The sequence below is a fragment of the Crinia signifera genome, chromosome 1 (assembly GCF_055691185.1).
Source record: "Crinia signifera chromosome 1, ASM5569118v1, whole genome shotgun sequence".
NCBI lineage: Eukaryota > Metazoa > Chordata > Amphibia > Anura > Myobatrachidae > Crinia > Crinia signifera.
The window spans coordinates 154593933-154612923 of NC_139217.1; positions in this window are offsets into that span (position 1 = coordinate 154593933).

Sequence of the window (18991 nt, forward strand, 5' to 3'; positions counted from 1 at the left end):
AGGCGATATAAATAGGAGACAGAAAGAACAATTCTGGGCTTCTATGACTCTCCCCCAGATATCAAGTGCAGCGGCTGAACGCATTATGGCGCCGATTACTATAGACGAAGTAACACAAACTATTTCTCAACTTAAACCACTCAAGGCCCCAGGGCCGGATGGATACTCGGGGGAGTTTTATAGAATTCTTAAATCTAGAATAAGCGAAACCCTAGTGACTGTATTTAATGACATAATTCAGGGCAAACAGCTCCCTCTATACTTCAATTCTGCGGTGATTAAGGTGCTTCCAAAGCCGGGCAGAGACCCGGAAGACCCGGGCTCATATAGACCAATATCGCTGTTGAATACCGATTATAAAATGCTGATGAAAATATTATCAGAAAGGATAAAATATGTATTGCCAACGGTTATATCAGATGACCAGACTGGTTTTATTCACGGGCGTCACTCCGTGGTTAATGTACGCAAACTACTGGCGGCAATTCAACATATAGGGAGCGGGGGAGGCTCAGGTGACCAGGCCATACTTTCATTAGATGCGGAGAAGGCGTTTGACCTGGTCACCTGGGACCATTTATGGGAAACCTTGGGGAGATTTGGGTTTCCCCAGGGCTTCATTGATGTCACTAGGTCTCTATACTCACAGCCTACCACGCAAGTAGCGTGTAATGGATATCTGTCGGCCCCGTTTCTGATTCAGAGGGGAACCAGACAGGGGTGCCCGATGTCTCCACTCCTGTTTGCCCTGGCTTTGGAACCGCTAGCGGTGGCCCTCCGCTCTGACTGTATGTACAGGGGCATAACTGTGGGAAAGACGGTGTTAAAAGTCAGTTTATTTGCAGACGACATGCTCCTGTTCGTCTCAAACCTCCCTGAATCACTGCCGACAATTAGGAAAATAATAGATGACTTTGGGTCCTTTGCAGGATATAAGATCAACTACCATAAGTCAGAAATTCTCCAGGTAATAGGGCCAAAAGCTAAGGAAATCCCAGATCGGGTTGTTTCCCCCTTCAGACTAACAACTGACAAAATTAAGTATTTAGGCATCCAGGTGCCCGGGGAGATCTCGAGGTTGTATGAGGTTAATTTCCCCCCTATAGTCGCAGAAATCCTTAGGTTACTAGAAGTATGGAGGTCTCTGCCATTGTCATTATTGGGAAGAGCAACTGTACTGCAGTCAATAGCTTTCCCAAAAATATCGTACTGCATGCAAATGATCCCAGTGCAACTATCAAAGAAAGACGTACAGAAACTAAATAAAGCCTTCTTCAGCTTTCTATGGCAGGGCAAAAAGCCACGCATTTCCCGACCAAAAACTTACCTTAAGAGAGCTGACGGAGGATTGGGGATACCCAACATTTTGGCTTTTAACCAAGCAATATTCATGCGCTATGTCCTAGATTGGCTACAGGGAACAAATTCATACACCCACAAAACTTTAGAAGGGGATATGATGAGTCCATATTCGCTGGCAGGGTTGCTCCACGTTCCACGGGCTAAACTACCACAGCAGGCCAGGAAAAATATTTTATTTAATGATACATTTTCTGCATGGGTAGGAATTAACAAATGTTTAGGAAGAGATCACCAAAACACCAGATACGACACTATCTGGGGAAATCCTTGCTTCGCCCCTGGAATGACCGAGGTAGGGTATGACAGGTGGAAGAAGCAAGGCATAATGGCAGTCAAAGATGTGTTTGACCCAGGGGGCCAGATGCTCTCCTTTCAGGAGATCTCAACCAAATTCTCCCTACCTAACAGGGATTTCTTTATGTACCTTCAAGTGAGACATTACATACAAGCAAAGAAAGGGCCCATGCTGGACTCAGGGAGGCAGGATGCTCTGCAGCAGGTGTTCAGTCTTAGTTCCACTGGGCCGTACAGGCTGAGGTATCTGTATGCTGACATCCTTCCATCCTCACCGGAAGCAGTTTGGTCCGCTATGGTCCCGAAATGGCAGGGGGATATCCCAGGGGTATCCTCAATGGAAACACTCCACAAACATATGGAAAAAACGTTGAAAATACTGCAGTCCACCATGTTACAAGAGGTGCACATTAAATCCATGCATAGAGCATATATCTCTCAGGCTCAAAGAAAGCATTTTATACCAGGGGAATTGGGAATTTGCCTTAAGTGCAAAGGCTCAAATGCTACGTTCTTCCACCATATGTGGGAGTGTGGGAAAATAAGAAGGTTCTGGGACAGGGTAATGATGTTTATAAACACCACTTGTGACCTGCAGCTAAGTAAAGATCCACTGGCAATGCTATGTGCCAACTTTTCTGGGTGGAACTTACACGGGCGGAAAACGGAGCTGTTGCCATTTCTTACGGTGACTGTGACGGTGGCAAAAAAAGTTATACTACGGAAGTGGACAGCCCCGTCGCAGCCTCTTTTGCAAGAGGTCAAGGTCGCCTTAACACAATTGATGTTTTTTGATAGAAGGGCCACTCTGCCATTGGTGGAGGAGGGTGTAAAGAAATTTCACAACAAGTGGGGAATTTATATAAGATCACTAGAGGAAGATGTACAATTACAGGTCATGAAGATATTTGAGGGCACTACCTGGTACTTGCTTAGGTCACTAACAGAAGGCTGAGACACACCGAGTCTGGAAGGTGGGAGGAAGGAGGGAGGGAGTGGGGCAGTTTTAGGGGGAGAAACGTTATAATATTTCATATGTTTTTATATGTTAGTGTGAATTGTTAACTGAATATGTGGTTAATATAAGCAAAGAATAGAATGAGAGAGCTATTAGAGGCGGTAAAACCCAAAATACATCTTCAGTTTAAAGGCGCAGGAAGGCGCAGCAATGCAACTTGTCCATATGTACAGATTGATGAAGATGTTTGATGCATATTGCAATGTGTTCAATGTTGAACTGTGATATATTGACAAAAAGAATGTATTCCAGAGGACAATGATGTTAACTTTTGCACTTTATTAATGTTGACAAAACCAATAAAATTGTTTTGGAAAAAAAAAAAGAAACGGCTTTCGTGCCAATATCACTCCAGTATGTATCCAGCCTTAGCCCTGCAACACATTGCACAGATGAGATGCAGGAAAGCTGAAACAGCTGAAAGAAGACATCTTTTCAATTCTGTATTCATTTACTATAGACTTTATTTCCATATCTAGTTTTACACTTAGCTAATTTTTTCATTAACTAATAATTAATACTACATATAGCTGGTTACTAATATATATTTAGTTAGAACTAATTTATTAAGAACATATGCATGCATATTTACTGGTGTATAAATGTTCAGAATCTAGAGACAGACTTTTGCAGACTGTATAGTACAAGATGTAGTCTTGTAGTATTATACCACTTAGTGTCTCATTGACAATCCACCTTCATCAGCCAAAAACACAACTCTCCTGGGAATATTGTCAGTAAGTCTGTGGAGCTGCAGAAAACTCAGCTACAAGATATTAAGAATGAAAATTTGGCCTCCTCTAATACAGCTTTCTCTATTTTGGGCTGGCTTGGAGTGAGATAAGCTTTGGCAGTTGCCAAAGGAATGTTAAAGACAGAGTCTTATTTTTCTCCTGCTATAAGAAAATATTTTTCATTGGGCATTGTGCGAGGTAAGGTGAATTAGGGTTATAGGAACTGGACTTGCTAAATGTTTTGGGGCCTTGTTCCAAAGTTAGAGTTTGCTTTAGGAAAACCTTTTTTTAATCAGGAATTATACACTAAACACAATTATTATGGGTAAAGTAAGTTGTGGTTTCAATTTATGGGGATTTTAGCCGTTATAATGGACCTAGGTTTTTTATCTACTTGCCTATTCTCCCAAAACATCTGGGTATTACAGTATCTAGACAATATGGCCTCCAGCAGAGTCGGGGCACCAGCAGCTTCTGCTGATTAAAATGACATGCAGCATGCCTATATTCTGTGTGAGTGAAGCTGTATCTGCATATGAAATAGTGTATTCATGGAAATCACTGTAACATGGCATCCCGTATTCAGGTACAGTCGCACACAGAATATAGGCATGCCGCATATCATTTTAATCATCGGAAGCTCCCTGTGTGTCCTAGTCACATAACAATGCAAATAAGACAAATTTTCAGTAAAAAAGGCACCCAACGTTAGCAGAACTGGCCAGGAGCTGCATGGCCTATTGAGGCAAGATGTATGAGGAAACATCTGTATCCAAGCAGAGGCAGAGATCACCGTGTTAGCGGCTGTGCGAGTGCTGTCTGCGGGTGGGTTGGTTGTGCAATAGTGTTCGGCATATGTGTAAGTGGCATTATGCGTGTCATGTGTATAAGTGCATTAATAATGTGCAACATATGTGTAAGGGGCATTATGTGTGTCATGTGTATAAGAACATTAATAATGTGCAACATATGTGTAAGGGGCATTATGTTTATAAGGACATTAATAATGTGTGTCATGTGTAAGAGGCATTACTGTGTGGTATTATCAGGGGTGCCAAGAGAAAGGGGTAGTGGGTACAAATTACCCAGGCCAAAGTCTGATGGAAGGGCCCAGTGGGGGCCAGCAGCAGCTGTAGCTCTTCTCCTCTGCCCAGCACACACTGCTTTGTGCTGAGTTGCAGAGTGGCCATGGAGGTGCTTAAAATACAATATTTTGTCAGGATTTTTTTCTAAGGGTGTATAATGTGAATAATGTGAGGAGTAATGTTTATAAGGTAAAGTGGCACAATTGTGAGATGTAACGTGAATAAGGGACACCGTCGCATGATATAATGTGAATAAAGTTGCACTACTGTGTGGCATAATGTGAATTGGGGGTACTATTGTGTGGCCATGCCCCTTCCCAGCAAGAACACACCCCTGTTTGGCCTGCGCACTGAATGTGTGTACTGTTTCGATTTAAAATATTGCAGGTAGGAGCACCAAAATGATGACTGCTATGATGAGGGTTGATGGTGCTGGGAAAGGGGAGCAGGGTCAGAGGCGGAACTAGTGGCGGTGCTAGTGGGAGGTTTAAAGACTTTATAATGAAAAAGATGATAATATGTGGAGCGCTTAAAAAAACTAATAGATGAACTGGGTATCACATTAATATACAAATATATTTTATTATGTAAAATACTTATTAAAAAGCATATAGGATAAATGCCTAGGCAATAATTAGCATAACATAATTGATTACATTTCTTTGAAACAATTTATAAAAGTTGACAGATTTGGGAAAGAAAGATGTAATTCAAGATATTCTTATAGCAGTCCCGCTTGTTCCTAGTTGTGCTTCCTTGATGGAATTGTGTAATCCCCAAATGGAGCGTCCTGAATTAGAGGTACTGGATGAGTAGGGTGTCCATAAACCTACTGGGTGAGTGTCCTTGTTGGAGTTTTCACAGTTGGATTGCGGCTGTCCTCTTTGCTGGAGTCCCAGAAGTAAGCAGGTAGTGGTAACAATGAAAACCTCCATGTTGATCTTTTGACTGTCGACCTAGCCCATGTCGACCTAATGCTTGTGTCGACCTTATGGCCTGTTGACCCAGATACATGTCGACCTTGACCCATGTTGACCTAAACCCATGTCGACCTTGCTGCCTGTCGACCTAGTGGTGTTGACCCATGCTTGTCGACCTAGTTGTGTAGACCTAATGACCGTATTCCTATTGAAGATGGGACGTTACCCACAGCAACCAATCAGATTCTATATATTATCTTCTAGAAGGTGCTAAATATATAAGAATTAGAATCTGATGGCTGATGTGGGCAACTTCCCATCATCAATAGAACTCCCATTTTGGTAAATTTCACCCCTTGATTGAAGAAAGTTTGAGAACCACTTCCTTACAATACATGGATAACCACTACATTCATCAATTCTTCCACATACATGTACATCACTAAAAGGTAACAACAGTGATGTGCTGAGAGGTGAGGCAGAGCAAGAGATTTGACTATAAAAATGATAAGAAAATACAAAGACAATATGATAAATTTCTTCTTTGTATATTTGAATCATTTTTTTATATTCAAAACCAGTGGAAGCTAGTGAGGCTGCAGCTTGGTCCAAAATTCAAAGAGGGGAGCCACACCAACTGCCACTCTAAACACTATCAATCATCGCCGGTTGGGACTGACTAAAAGTTGGTGATGCTCCCCTATTTCGGATTGCATAGCAGCCCCTCCTCTGGAGTTGACAGTGAAAAATTCTGACAGTGTAAACAGTGTATGACAGGTGAATCCTCTCCTACCTACCGCACTTCCCTGATCAAATTTATCTAATTTCAAGCATTATATTCTACTGAACCTTTGTATAATGCCCACATGAACTCTTGTGTGTAAATCTGGCACTGATACTAGCCACTAGCCAATGAGCAACAAATGGGAATACATTACAATAAATGCTCTCTACCTATGTCACAGGAACCCTGCCTCTGAATGCGCCGTGCAGTGTGTGTGTCAGTGTGCCCCTAGACCCTGTACAGTGTGTGTGTCAGTGTGCCCCTATGCCCCATAGTGTGTGTGTCAGTGTGCCCCTATGCCCTGTACAGTGTGTGCCCCTAGACCCTGTACAGTGTGTATCAGTGTGCCCCTAGTTACTGTACAGTGTGTGTGTCAGTGTGCGCCCATTGCCCTGTAAACTGTGTGCCCATAGACCCTGTACAGTGTGTATCAGTGTGCCCCTATACATGTGTGTGTCAGTGCAGGGCCGGTGCGAGGCATTGGAGCGCCCTAGGCAGGGGGGCCCGTCGGTGCCGCATGGGGGATGTTGCCGGTTACAGATGCGGCGATAGCTGTAGCTCTGGCCGGGCTCCAGGGGGGTCAGTGGCATCACTTCCTGGGGGGGGGGGGATGGGAGAGAGAGTAAAGGAGCAGCGGCCCGCTCCACTGGGGGGCGGGTACAGATGCAGCTGCCACTTTGCTCAGGTTTGGGGTGTTGTTGAAGATGCCGCAGGGGGGATGTTGCCAGTTACAGATGCGGCAGGGATCCGGCCGGGCTCCAGGGGGTCAGTGGAGTGTGGCGCTATCCAGGGGTGGGGTATGGCTCACTTACCTGCTTCAGTCCCAGCTGTTTTCTTCTTGCTCTCCTTCTTGCTCTCCTCGGGTGCCGGCGGAGCACTGTTGCTGCTTCTGCTGCTCACTACTGCCCTCTAGTGGCCAGCACCCTAGGCAAATGCCAAAAGCTGCCTAGTGGTGGCGCCGGCCCTGTGGCATTGTGCCCCTATGCCCTGTATAGTGTGTGTGTCAGTGTGACCATATACCCTGTAAAGTGTGTGCCCCTAGACCATGTACAGTGTGTATCAGTGTGCCCCTAGACCCTGTACAGTGTGTGTGTCAGTGTGCCCCTATGCCCTGTATAGTGTGTGTTTGTCAGTGTGCTCCTTGACCCTGTACAGTGTATGTGTCAGTGTGCCCCTATGCCCTGTACAGAGGGTGTGTCAGTGTGCCCTTATACCATGTAAAGTGCGTGTGTTAGTGTGCCCCTAGACCCTGTACAGTGTGTCTCAGTGTGCCCCTATACCCTGTACAGTGTGTGTGTCCGTGTGCCCCTATGCCCTGTACAGTGTGTCTCAGTGTGCCCCTACACCCTGTAAAGTGTGTGTCAGGGTGCCCCTAGACCCTGTACAGTGTGTGTCATTGTGCCCCATACACCCTGTACAGTGTGTGTGTGTCAGTGTGCCCCAAGACCCTGTACAGTGTGTCTCAGTGTGGCCCTAGACCCTGTACAGTGTGTGTGTCAGTGTGCCCCTAGACCCTGTACAGTGTGTGTGTCAGTGTGCCACTAGACCCTGTACAGTGTGTGTGTGTGTGTGTCAGTGTGCCCCTATACCCTGTACAGTGTATGTGTCAGTGTGCCCCTATACCCTGTACAGTGTGTCTGTCAGTGTGCCCCTAGACCCTGTACAGTGTGTCTCAGTGTGCTCCTAGACCCTGTACAGTGTGTGTGTCAGTGTGCCCCTAGACCTTGTTAAGTGTGTCTGTCAGTGTGCCCCTAGACCCTGTACAGTGGGTCTCAGTGTGCCCCTAGACCCTGTACAGTGTGTTTGTCAGTGTGCCCCTAGACCCTGTACAGTGTGTGTGTCAATGTGTCCCTAGACCAGTGGTGGAGAACCTTAGGCCCGGGGGCCATATGCGGCCCCCGTAGCCGGTCTGAGTGGCCCTCCTACCCTTCCGGCAGCTTTGCCGGGAGTCAAGTACAGGGGACTTCTTGCGAGAGGTCGGTAGATCTTGCGAGATTCCTCTTAATTGACAGCAACCAGAGACTGTCCTATTCAGTGGCAGCCGCCGGAGCATGGGATGGCTGCAGCAGGACAATTTGAAAGAGAAAATTTTACATATGGCCCCCGAAGGATTTTTCCACCATACAATTGGCCCTTGGCACAAAAAAGGTTCCCCACCCCTGCCCTAGACCCTATACAGCAGGGGTGGCCAAACCGGTCCTCAAGAGCTACCAACAGTTCATGTTTGTCAGGCAGCTGGTGGATCTATAGTAGGAAAAAATACAACATGTTTGAAAATGTGACAGTTAGTAATGACTGCAGCTGTGCACCAGATTTGGAAAACGTGGAGCATTGGTAGATCTTGAGGACTGGTTTGGCCCCCCTGCTGTACAGTGTGTGTGTGTGTGTCAGTGTGCCCCTATACCCTGTACAGTGTGTGTGTCAGTGTGCCCCTATGCCCTGTACAGTGTGTGTGTGTCAGTGTGCCCCTATGCCCTGTACAGTATGTCAGTGTTAGTGTGCTCCTATACCCTGTACAGTGTGTGTGTCAGTGTGCCCCTATACCCTGTACCAGTGGTGTAACTACTGTAAGGCAGCCCCAGCAGCTGCTTGGGGGAGCAAGCAGCAGGGTCTGTGTGGGCCCCGGCACACGCTCGACGCACTGACATGTTGCTGCCTGCCGCTGCCCACTGACTGAGCACTGGAGGCGAGTCAGCCGCAGCATGGGTGGGGCCATGGCAGAGATGACAAATTCCACCACTGATTCAATTGAATGTACACAGAGTTGGCTATTGGCTACTGTTTACAGGATGGGCGGGCGGATGGGCGTGCTAGGGCGGCCTGGGATGCGTCAGAGCCAAGGGAAGCAGCAGTGTATGCTGGTATCTCTTCCTCTCTCCTGCTTCAGCTTTTCCGTTATGCGTGTGACATCATCACATCACACGCTGGGGAAACATGCTGGAGAGGAGCCTGGAGGGGGGGGGGCAACTTTTTGGCAAGGGGGAGCAAAATTGTGTGTGTGTGTGTGTCAGTGTGCCCCTAAAACCCGTACAGTGCATCTCAGTGTGCCCCTAGACCCTGTGCATTTCTCACCCTAGGCTTATACTCGAGACAATACGTTTTCCCAGTGTTTTGTGGTAAAATTAGGTGCCTCGGCTTATATTCAGGTCGACTTATACTCGAGTATATACTGTAATTAATTTAGTGAGCGCAGAGCCCCTGTGATTTCTATTTAAAAAATGTGGTCACAAACCACAGGGGACCCCAAATATAGGAATGGTGAGTGCTGATGATAAGTGAATGAAACCGATTGTGCAAGTTGACCCGCTTAAAAAAAAGATGAGAGAGGTCTGTAATTTCCATCATAGGTACACTTCAACTGTGAGAGACAGCATGTGGAAAGAAAAAACAAAAAATCATATTGTATGATTTTAAAGCAATTCAATTAAATATCAAAAAATGAAACTAAAAATTTGGAATATAACCTCGGTTGGCAATTACAGAGGTCAAACGTTTCCTGTAGTTGTTGACCAATTTTGCACACACTGTAGCAGATATTTTGGCCCACTCTTCCATGCAGATCTTCTCTAGATCTGTCATGTTTTGGGGCTGTCATCAGGCAACACGGACATTCAACTCCTTCCACAGATTTTCGATTGGGTTGAGGTCTGAAAACTTGCTAGGCCGCTACAGGAACTTGAAATGCTTCTTACGGAGCCACTCCTTAGTTGCTCAAGTGGTGTGTTTGGGGTCATTGTCATGCTGGAAGACCGAGCCACGTTCCATCTTCAATGCTTTTACTGAGGGAAGGAGGTTGTTGGTCAAAATCGTACGATACATGGCTTCATTCATCCTCTCCTTAATATGGATCAGTTCTTGAAATCTTGGTTGGTCAAAAAAGTGCGCTATAACAAAACGGGTGTACACACGCTTCGACTTTGACAGGTTTTCAATATGCTTTTGTTCCACATTCGATTTGATGCACGCTCCCATTTTCTCTATATAGAAAAAAAATAGACTATGCAGGCAAGGGAATATCAAATTCGATCCACATCAAAATTGATTTTGGAAGCTAAAGTGCAGATCGAATGTGAAATCAAATGGAAAGCAAAGGCCAAATTGAAAGGGGGTGGAATTGGGGGAATCAAAATCAAATCAAAAGTAAATCGATACATGTGTACACACCTTTACTCACTTACATCCCCATCATCAGAATTCTCATCGTCGATATTCTCATTAGCGTCAGCTAAACCAATATCCTCCTCATCCTGGTGTACTTCTACAGCGACATCCTCAATCTGAATGTCAGCACATTGACTGGTGCTGATCCTCCCAACACTTGCAGAGGGTGTGCAAATGATGGAGGGAGCCTTCTCTTCCTGGAGAGTAATGGTAGAGTCAGGCTTATACTGTACATTGCAAAGGCGGACACACTTGGACTCTCCTTGGGGATTTGTGATATCTCGAATGCACAGTTGGTTTCTGTGCTTTAACAAGCTTTATTTTTAATTTTTTTGAGAGGGAGGAGAAGCTGAACATAGGCCAAGGCCTTAGCTTGCCACTTTAGGTCGGAAACGGCATATTGGCAATTTGACGTTTGTCCTCAAATAACGTTATATTTTTTTGTTTATTATTCCAAAATGCTGCTTTTTGGGGTTTTTTTCATGCCCTTTACGACATACGACTTGGCAGCACCCCAGGATCAAAATGACAGACTTTACACCACCCAAGGACTTGCTAAAATGATTTATTTGTTAAACTGTTCTTGTGTAACGGTGGGTAAGGACCCAATGAAATGACCATCTTGCACCTCTTTTCTTTGCATTATGTGCTCTTTGGAGCATTTTTTATCACAGTTTTTCAAACTGCCATCCTGTCTACCACTGCAGTGCCACTCATAAATGTAGGAACAGAAGAAGGAAAGACTCTCTCTCTTTTTGGGGCACTCTTGGACTGTGATTACATACTGTAATCTATTAAAACATCTGTTGGGATGTTTGTTATGGTATCAGCAATGTGTTGGGTATAAGGTATTGTGACACAAGCTTGAGGATTGATATAGACTTCGTTACAGCGCTCTTCAATGCGAGCCTTGCTGTGGGGACAGTGTCATAAGTAGGGATTTGCTGATGAGGGTACTAGTTACACATGGGGGAGTGGGGTGGATTGTTCCATCCCAGAGTGTGATTGAGTTTAAGAATAAACTTTTATTTTGTTCTCCTTAAAATAAATACTAGACAAAACGTTTTTAGGCGTTTACACACAAACATATAAACATATATTGAGTCACACTTGCTTATTTGTGCCCATGTGGGCACCACACCCCCTTGTTCAGTATTTAGCAAAGGTATATTTTAACCCGGTTTATGAGAATCAGGCCTGTTCGGCCTTTCTCTAGACGGTCTGTCACGGGACTGTTGCTGCCAGATTATCCACTGGTACTGCAAGCGTCCCACTTGGCAGATTTTGAGCCTTATGGTGTGCTTGCTGTCCCCAGTGTGGTTATGTGACAGATAAGTAGTTTGTCAACCCCGGGTCTCACAAACTGTCAACACAAACTGTCTGCAAAAATTGGGTACACATTTCTGTGCCTTGGTAGGCAGTAATGGTTCCTGCGTCTTACTTAAGTATGTGAGGTTAAGAGCCTCATTTAACAAATAAATTTGACAGTTACAGTTCTGTCCATACAATGTATCCAAGTTGTTACAATGTCTTTGCAGAGTATTATGCCAGTAGGTATGGTTTATCTTTTCTGAACAAGAGGATTTGTAGGCTTACAGTTTTACTATCACGTTCCCAAGAAAGATGATATATAGTTGTTTTTTTTTAAGTCAAATATCTTCCACAATATCTAACATCAATTGTATGCTCAATGTAGGAAGAAAATGCATTTACTTAATAGAGATGTATTCTCTTTTTACCGGCAGCTTAACTAATCACCACATTTGTATGTACATGTTACATAAATATATTCTGTACATATAGGGCCTTATTCTGGTTGGTGCGGCCGGGCCGTACGCGTACGTTCCGGGGTTTTTCATGATCTGCGCATGCGTACAATCGCCAATGCGCAGGCGCGAACACTCCACAACGCTTACGGACGGGTCTCTCCGTGCGAAAAAACCTGTACGCGAGAGTACGGGCATTGGGGGCGGCATAGGGGCGTGTTGAGGGGAGCGGCCGAAATAATGAGGGAAAATGGGCGTAAATATGGGCGTACACGGGGGTGTGCACCAAAAATGAACGATGCTACTACCGCACGATCGCCTAAAGCACCGTTCATTTCGGACACAAAACAGGCGGCCGCCAACCGCCACCTCAGACCACCCCTACAGATACTGCATGCCAGCGTGCGCCTGGGTTTGCTAATTTACGCTGATTACTGCTCAAACACATACACCTGAATGTAATAAGCAATGCTGCAGTCTATTAAGTCAAAACCATGATTTCACTACCTGCAAGCCACACACAGCACTCAAACACATTGGAAGCTTATCTTTCTATACTTCTCGACATTTAAAGGTTTGTTTAATTTAAGGTAAGAATCTTTTTAAGACCTGCTTATATATGCTAAGGTAGGTATTTGTTAAACAGTTATACACATTCACTACGTGCTTTCATAGACTTTACACAGTAGCACACTCAATCTACACAAGTCGACATGTGTCAACGTGTTCACTCTAATACAAACATAGGTTTTGTATTTATGATACAATAACATAAACCACATCTAACACCTACAAAGGATTTTTCAGCAATGTTTTAAGCCCATGCCCACTATTTTGCACACAATCTTCAATTGAGTTAATAGAAAACAATAATTGAATAACAATTAGAATAATTAATTAATTGTCAGAATTGTAGTTGAAAGGCAAGATTTGCAGGTCCATATATGTGAAGGGTATGCCAGCGTGCACGGACGTACGCTCACTCTCACGAGCGGTGACATAAGCTGAGTTTTCTATTGAAAACAATAGGGACCCGTCCGTGCAAGCTGGCGTACGCTCAGATAGCCGCAAGAAGTCGGTGGGAAGACGGACGAGAGACGTCCGTAAACGGTGGCGTACGCTCTGTTGTACGCCACTCCCCTTCGACGTTGTTTCTGGCCGTACGTATGCGGCTGATTTGTGGGTGGACTTAACCCCAACGGCCGCGTACGGAGAGCGTACGTTAATAGTGAACGTACGCACGTTTGGCCGCTCCGATCAGAATAACCTCCATAGTCATTGATGTGTTAGTCGCCAAGCCGGCAGCCTTTGCCGCGAATGTTATGTAAATCTCACTTCCTCTCGTGGTTAGCCTGCTATTGCTTTGTGATTTATTCTGGTCACATATACCATAAATTAGCTCCACTTGCAGGTTACTGTGACTTAGTGTAAATGGTTTCCCACGATATGGTTGGATATGGGATGGGGAGAGGGAAAGAGTGGAGTGGGAAGGGGAGAGGGGGGGGGGGGAAGGGGGGAAGGGGTAAGGGTGGAGAGAGAATGGGAGAGAGGTAAAGTGCCTGTATAGTCTGGCTTAGAGATCTGACTTTACCCTGTGGGCGCAGGTGATCTCAACCGACTATATATACCCGTGACAATGGTGGGATTGTCTGGTTCGAAGCTGGAAAGTCCCCTTTCCCTTCTGGCAGACTGCCCTTTTCCAATTGTCAGCTGCCACCAGGTAATGGTGGGCCTTTATGGGTATTGTGGGGGATGAACCTTGCCTGGTAGGGAATCAGGTGAGATTTGAAAAGAAAAAAGTCTGTGTTACCCTTAGTGAAAAAGCGGCTGCTGCCCTGCTTTGTATACCTGTCGCTCAGGGCGGAATAATGTAACTAGGAGAGGTCACCCGTCTCCTAGAATACTTTCTGACGCCCCAAACCAGTTACCATCACTTTATTGGTGGACTTTGTAGGTATGGCGGGTGAGCAGGCTTTGTTAAATACTGACAGGGGTTTGCTGCACAGAACTCTTAGAGGGATACTGCTGTCAGGGTTGTGTGCCAGATTCCCCCTGAGTAGACAGTGTCCAGCGCAGGGTAGGTTACTGGCCTTAGGGCCTGATGAGTGATCCCAGAAGAAAGGTATCATACAGGAGAGTAAAGATTCAGTGCCGTGTAAGGTGCGCTGCTGTCCTCCACATGTATATATTAATACAGTGGTGGAGGGTGAGCGACACCTATTGGGAGTCCTGGCAGAGCGGGTATAGGAGGGTGAGAGACACTGCCGGGGGAGACGGAAGGTGGGGGGACCGGGGTTGGAGGGGGAGCCGGGCAGGGGAAGAGGGCGGGGGTGCGGGAAAGCCGATACCTGTGTGTGCACTCCGTGCACTAGACGGCTCCGGAGCCGGCTCGTGGGAAGGCTGCGGCTGCTGCGGCTAGTGCGGCTGCTGCGGCTGATGTGGGAGGCGCACAGTGTTGGCGTCACTCCCAGGTAGTAGGACCTTGGACCATAGAGATGTATTCTCTTTTTACCGGCAGCTTAACTAATTACCACATTTGTGTGTACATGTTACATAAATATATTCTGTACATATAGTCATTGATGTGTTAGTCGCCAAGCCGGCAGCCTTTGCCGCGAATGTTATGTAAATCTCACTTCCTCTCGTGGTTAGCCTGCTATTGCTTTGTGATTTATTCTGGTCACATATACCATAAATTAGCTCCACTTGCAGGTTACTGTGACTTAGTGTAAATGGTTTCCCGCGATATGGTTGGATAGGGGATGGGGAGAGGGAAAGAGTGGAGTGGGAAGGGGAGAGGGGGGGGGAGGGGGGAAGGGGTAAGGGTGGAGAGAGAATGGGAGAGAGGTAAAGTGCCAGACTATACAGGCACTTTACCCTAAGGCCAGTAACCTACCCTGCGCTGGACACTGTTTACTCAGGGGGAATCTGGCACACAACCCTGACAGCAGTATCCCTCTAAGAGTTCTGTGCAGCAAACCCCTGTCAGTGTTTAACAAAGCCCGCTCACCCGCCATACCTACAAAGTCCACCAATAAAGTGATGGTAACTGGTTTGGGGCGTCAGAAAGTATTCTAGGAGACGGGTGACCTCTCCTAGTTACATTATTTCGCCCTGAGCGACAGGTATACAAAGCAGGGCAGCAGCCGCTTTCTCACTAAGGGTAACACAGACTTTTTCCTTTTCAAATTTTCACCTGATTCCCTACCAGGCAAGGTTCATCCCCCACAATACCCATAAAGGCCCACCATTACCTGGTGGCAGCTGACAATTGGAAAAGTGCAGCCTGCCAGAAGGGAAAGGGGACTTTCCAGCTTCGAACCAGACAATCCCACCATTGTCACGGGTATATATAGTCGGTTGGGATCACCTACGCCCACAGGGTAAAGTCAGATCTCCAAGCCAGACTATACAGGCACTTTACCTCTCTCCCATTCTCTCTCCACCCTTACCCCTTCCCCCCTCCCCCCCCCTCTCCCCTTCCCACTCCACTCTTTCCCTCTCCCCATCCCCTATCCAACCATATCGCGGGAAACCATTTACCCTAAGTCACAGTAACCTGCAAGTGGAGCTAATTTATGGTATATGTGACCAGAATAAATCACAAAACAATAGCAGGCTAACCACGAGAGGAAGTGAGATTTACATAACATTTGCGGCAAAGGCTGCCGGCTTGGCGACTAACATCAATGACTATATGTACAGAATATATTTATGTAACATGTACACACAAATGTGGTGATTAGTTAAGCTGCCGGTAAAAAGAGAATACATCTCTATTAAGTAAATGCATTTTCTTCCTACATTGAGCATACAATTGATGTTAGATATTGTGGAAGATATTTGACTTAAAAAAACAACAACTATATATCATCTTTCTTGGGAACGTGATAGTAAGGCAACTGTAAGCCTACAAATCCTCTTGTTCAGAAAAGATAAACCATACCTACTGGCATAATACTCTGCAAAGACATTGTAACAACTTGGATACATTGTATGGACAGAACTGTAACTGTCAAATTTATTTGTTAAATGAGGCTCTTAACCTCACATACTTAAGTAAGACGCAGGAACCATTACTGCCTACCAAGGCACAGAAATGTGTACCCAATTTTTGCAGACAGTTTGTGTTGACAGTTTGTGAGACCCGGGGTTGACAAACTACCTATCTGTCACATAACCACACTGGGGACAGCAAGCACACCATAAGGCTCAAAATCTGCCAAGTGGGACGCTTGCAGTACCAGTGGGTAATCTGGCAGCAACAGACCCGTGACAGACCGTCTAGAGAAAGGCCGAACAGGCCTGATTCTCATAAACCGGGTTAAAATATACCTTTGCTAAATACTGAACAAGGGGGTGTGGTGCCCACATGGGCACAAATAAGCAAGTGTGACTCAATATATGTTTATATGTTTGTGTGTGAACGCCTAAAAACGTTTTGTCTAGTATTTATTTTAAGGAGAACAAAATAAAAGTTAATTCTTAAACTCAATCACACCCTGGGATGGAACAATCCACCCCACTCCCCCATGTGTAACTAGTACCCTCATCAGCAAATATCTACTTATGACACTGTCCCCACAGCAAGGCTCGCATTGAAGAGCGCTGTAACGAAGTCTATATCAATCCTCAAGCTTGTGTCACAATACCTTATACCCAACACATTGCTGATACCATAACAAACATCCCGACAGATGTTTTAATAGATTACAGTATGTAATCACAGTCCAAGAGTGCCCCAAAAAGAGAGAGAGTCTTTCCTTCTTCTGTTCCTACTTACGTTTTACTCTCTAGGGTGCACCTCCACGCCATTGATCCTGTGAGACCCTGTGTAACAGGCCTCCTACACCTTCTTTGTATTGTGGATTGTTAGAATAGAATGTCAAATTTACATTCTTTGTCGCAAACATGTGCACTGATCCATCTCCCCTTCCCCTTTTCCCTTAACTTACCACTCATAGATGTGCCACATATTTGTGTAGCCCACTTTTGTCGCTTAGCTTAGTATTTCAATATCTCAATATTTCAGCTAGCTTGGTTCAACCTTTTGGCCTAAAAATAATATTGTGAGGTCTTCTGAATAGGCTGGAAATGAGTGGAAACGAATTAAATGAGGTTAATAATACTGTAGGAACAAAAAAACAAATTCTGTGATTTTAGCTGTTTTTATGACTTAAAAAAACAATACAGATCCAAAACCAAAACCCCAAAGGGTGGTTTTGGCAAAACCAATCCTGATCCAAAACACGAAAGGAGATCCAGATCCAATACAAAACACAAAACCTGAAAAGTGTCTGGTGCACATATCTAATACATTTTGTGGCAGAGACAGCATGAAAAGCAGCTGGGTGATAGGCCAGTAATTCATTATTGTTAGGTGCTTTGGAGTGTACCCTGACTGTGAAATCTGTAGAAAACCCTGCAATGCTGTAACCTTGACAAAGTGGTGAGTGGCAAGAGGATCCAAAGGGGCCTCAATGTCCTGTGGCCATTCGGTGGTCACTGTGGAGTGGATCGCAATTCACCTCAATCTGCTGACCTCTGTCAGTGGTCCCGGCCGGTGCGGAGTCTCAACAGGTGGCCGGTGTGGCAAGGCTCACCTGGAGAGGAGTCTCTGAGATGGGTCCCAAGTGCAGATAAGCTGGTCCGGTGACGGGTGTCAGTTACACCAATCCACCCGCAGGATTGGACTCAGCCCCCCCGCATCACCCTCCACCCCCACCAGTGCTGGGAACACTCCCTCACCTGGCCAGCTTATCTGCACTTGGGACTCATTTTAGAGACTCCTCTCCAGGTGAGCCTTGCCACACCGCACTGTCCGGGACCACTGACAGAGGAATTCCTCCAGGTGCGGCCCATCCATCTTAGCCACCTGTTCCAGACAAGTCCCACCAGGTTCCACACTTGCGGACCCCAGCCAATCCCCCTGCACTCACCTCTTGATCTCTCGTGGTGGATACCAGAAAAACTAATTGAAAGCAGGTCAGCGGATTGAGGTGAATTGCGATCCCCTCCACAGTGACCACCGAATGGCCACAGGACATTGAGGCCCCTTTGGATACACTTACCACCCACCACATCGATATTCTCTGAGACCCACAAGGGGACATTCCCAGAACTGAGTAGACACAATTCCCTTTCCACATTCCCATCATTGGAATACAAAAATAGCGGACACTACCCCTTCCGCTTATCAACAGGAATCAAATCACAATTTCCAACTCCTGGTGTCTTCAACATGCATCCTGACAGTGAGAATACTTTATCAAATTTATAATCATAATTTATATGTCATTTTTTTATGTATTGAATTTTAAGTGTGTTTTTATTAAAACTCATTTTTCATCCCATGGTTATTATTCCTCCTCAAACTAGCGCTGTGTCTTTTTTCCTGTTTGTGGGACTAACTACCCCACTTTTGCACAGCTGCTGGGATCTGAACCATTACCAGCGCCTGTCTGTCCCCTAGGGGACATCTTTTGAATGCTGTAACCTTGTTTTCCGAGCTGTTAACCTGGTATGCTGTTTACCTGCTACAAAATAAAAACCCAGACTCCATCTATATCCAGTGTATGTGATTCCTTGTCACTATATCTATATATATATATAAGCATTCTTGCTGAGCCAGACAAGTGAACACTTATCCAGGTGACCAATTGTATGGGCGATCCACTTGAATACCCGCATTTATTACCCCAAAACAACTCTTACTACCAGAGGCGGGCCATTTCGGGCCAGTTATCAACCGATTGAGACAGTAGCATAGGCTGGTGCCCTTCTCTTTCGGCTTAGAGGAAAGAATCACACACACTTTCCACCCTGTTTGTAGTTTTACCACAACGTTATTCTATAAAGCTGATACCC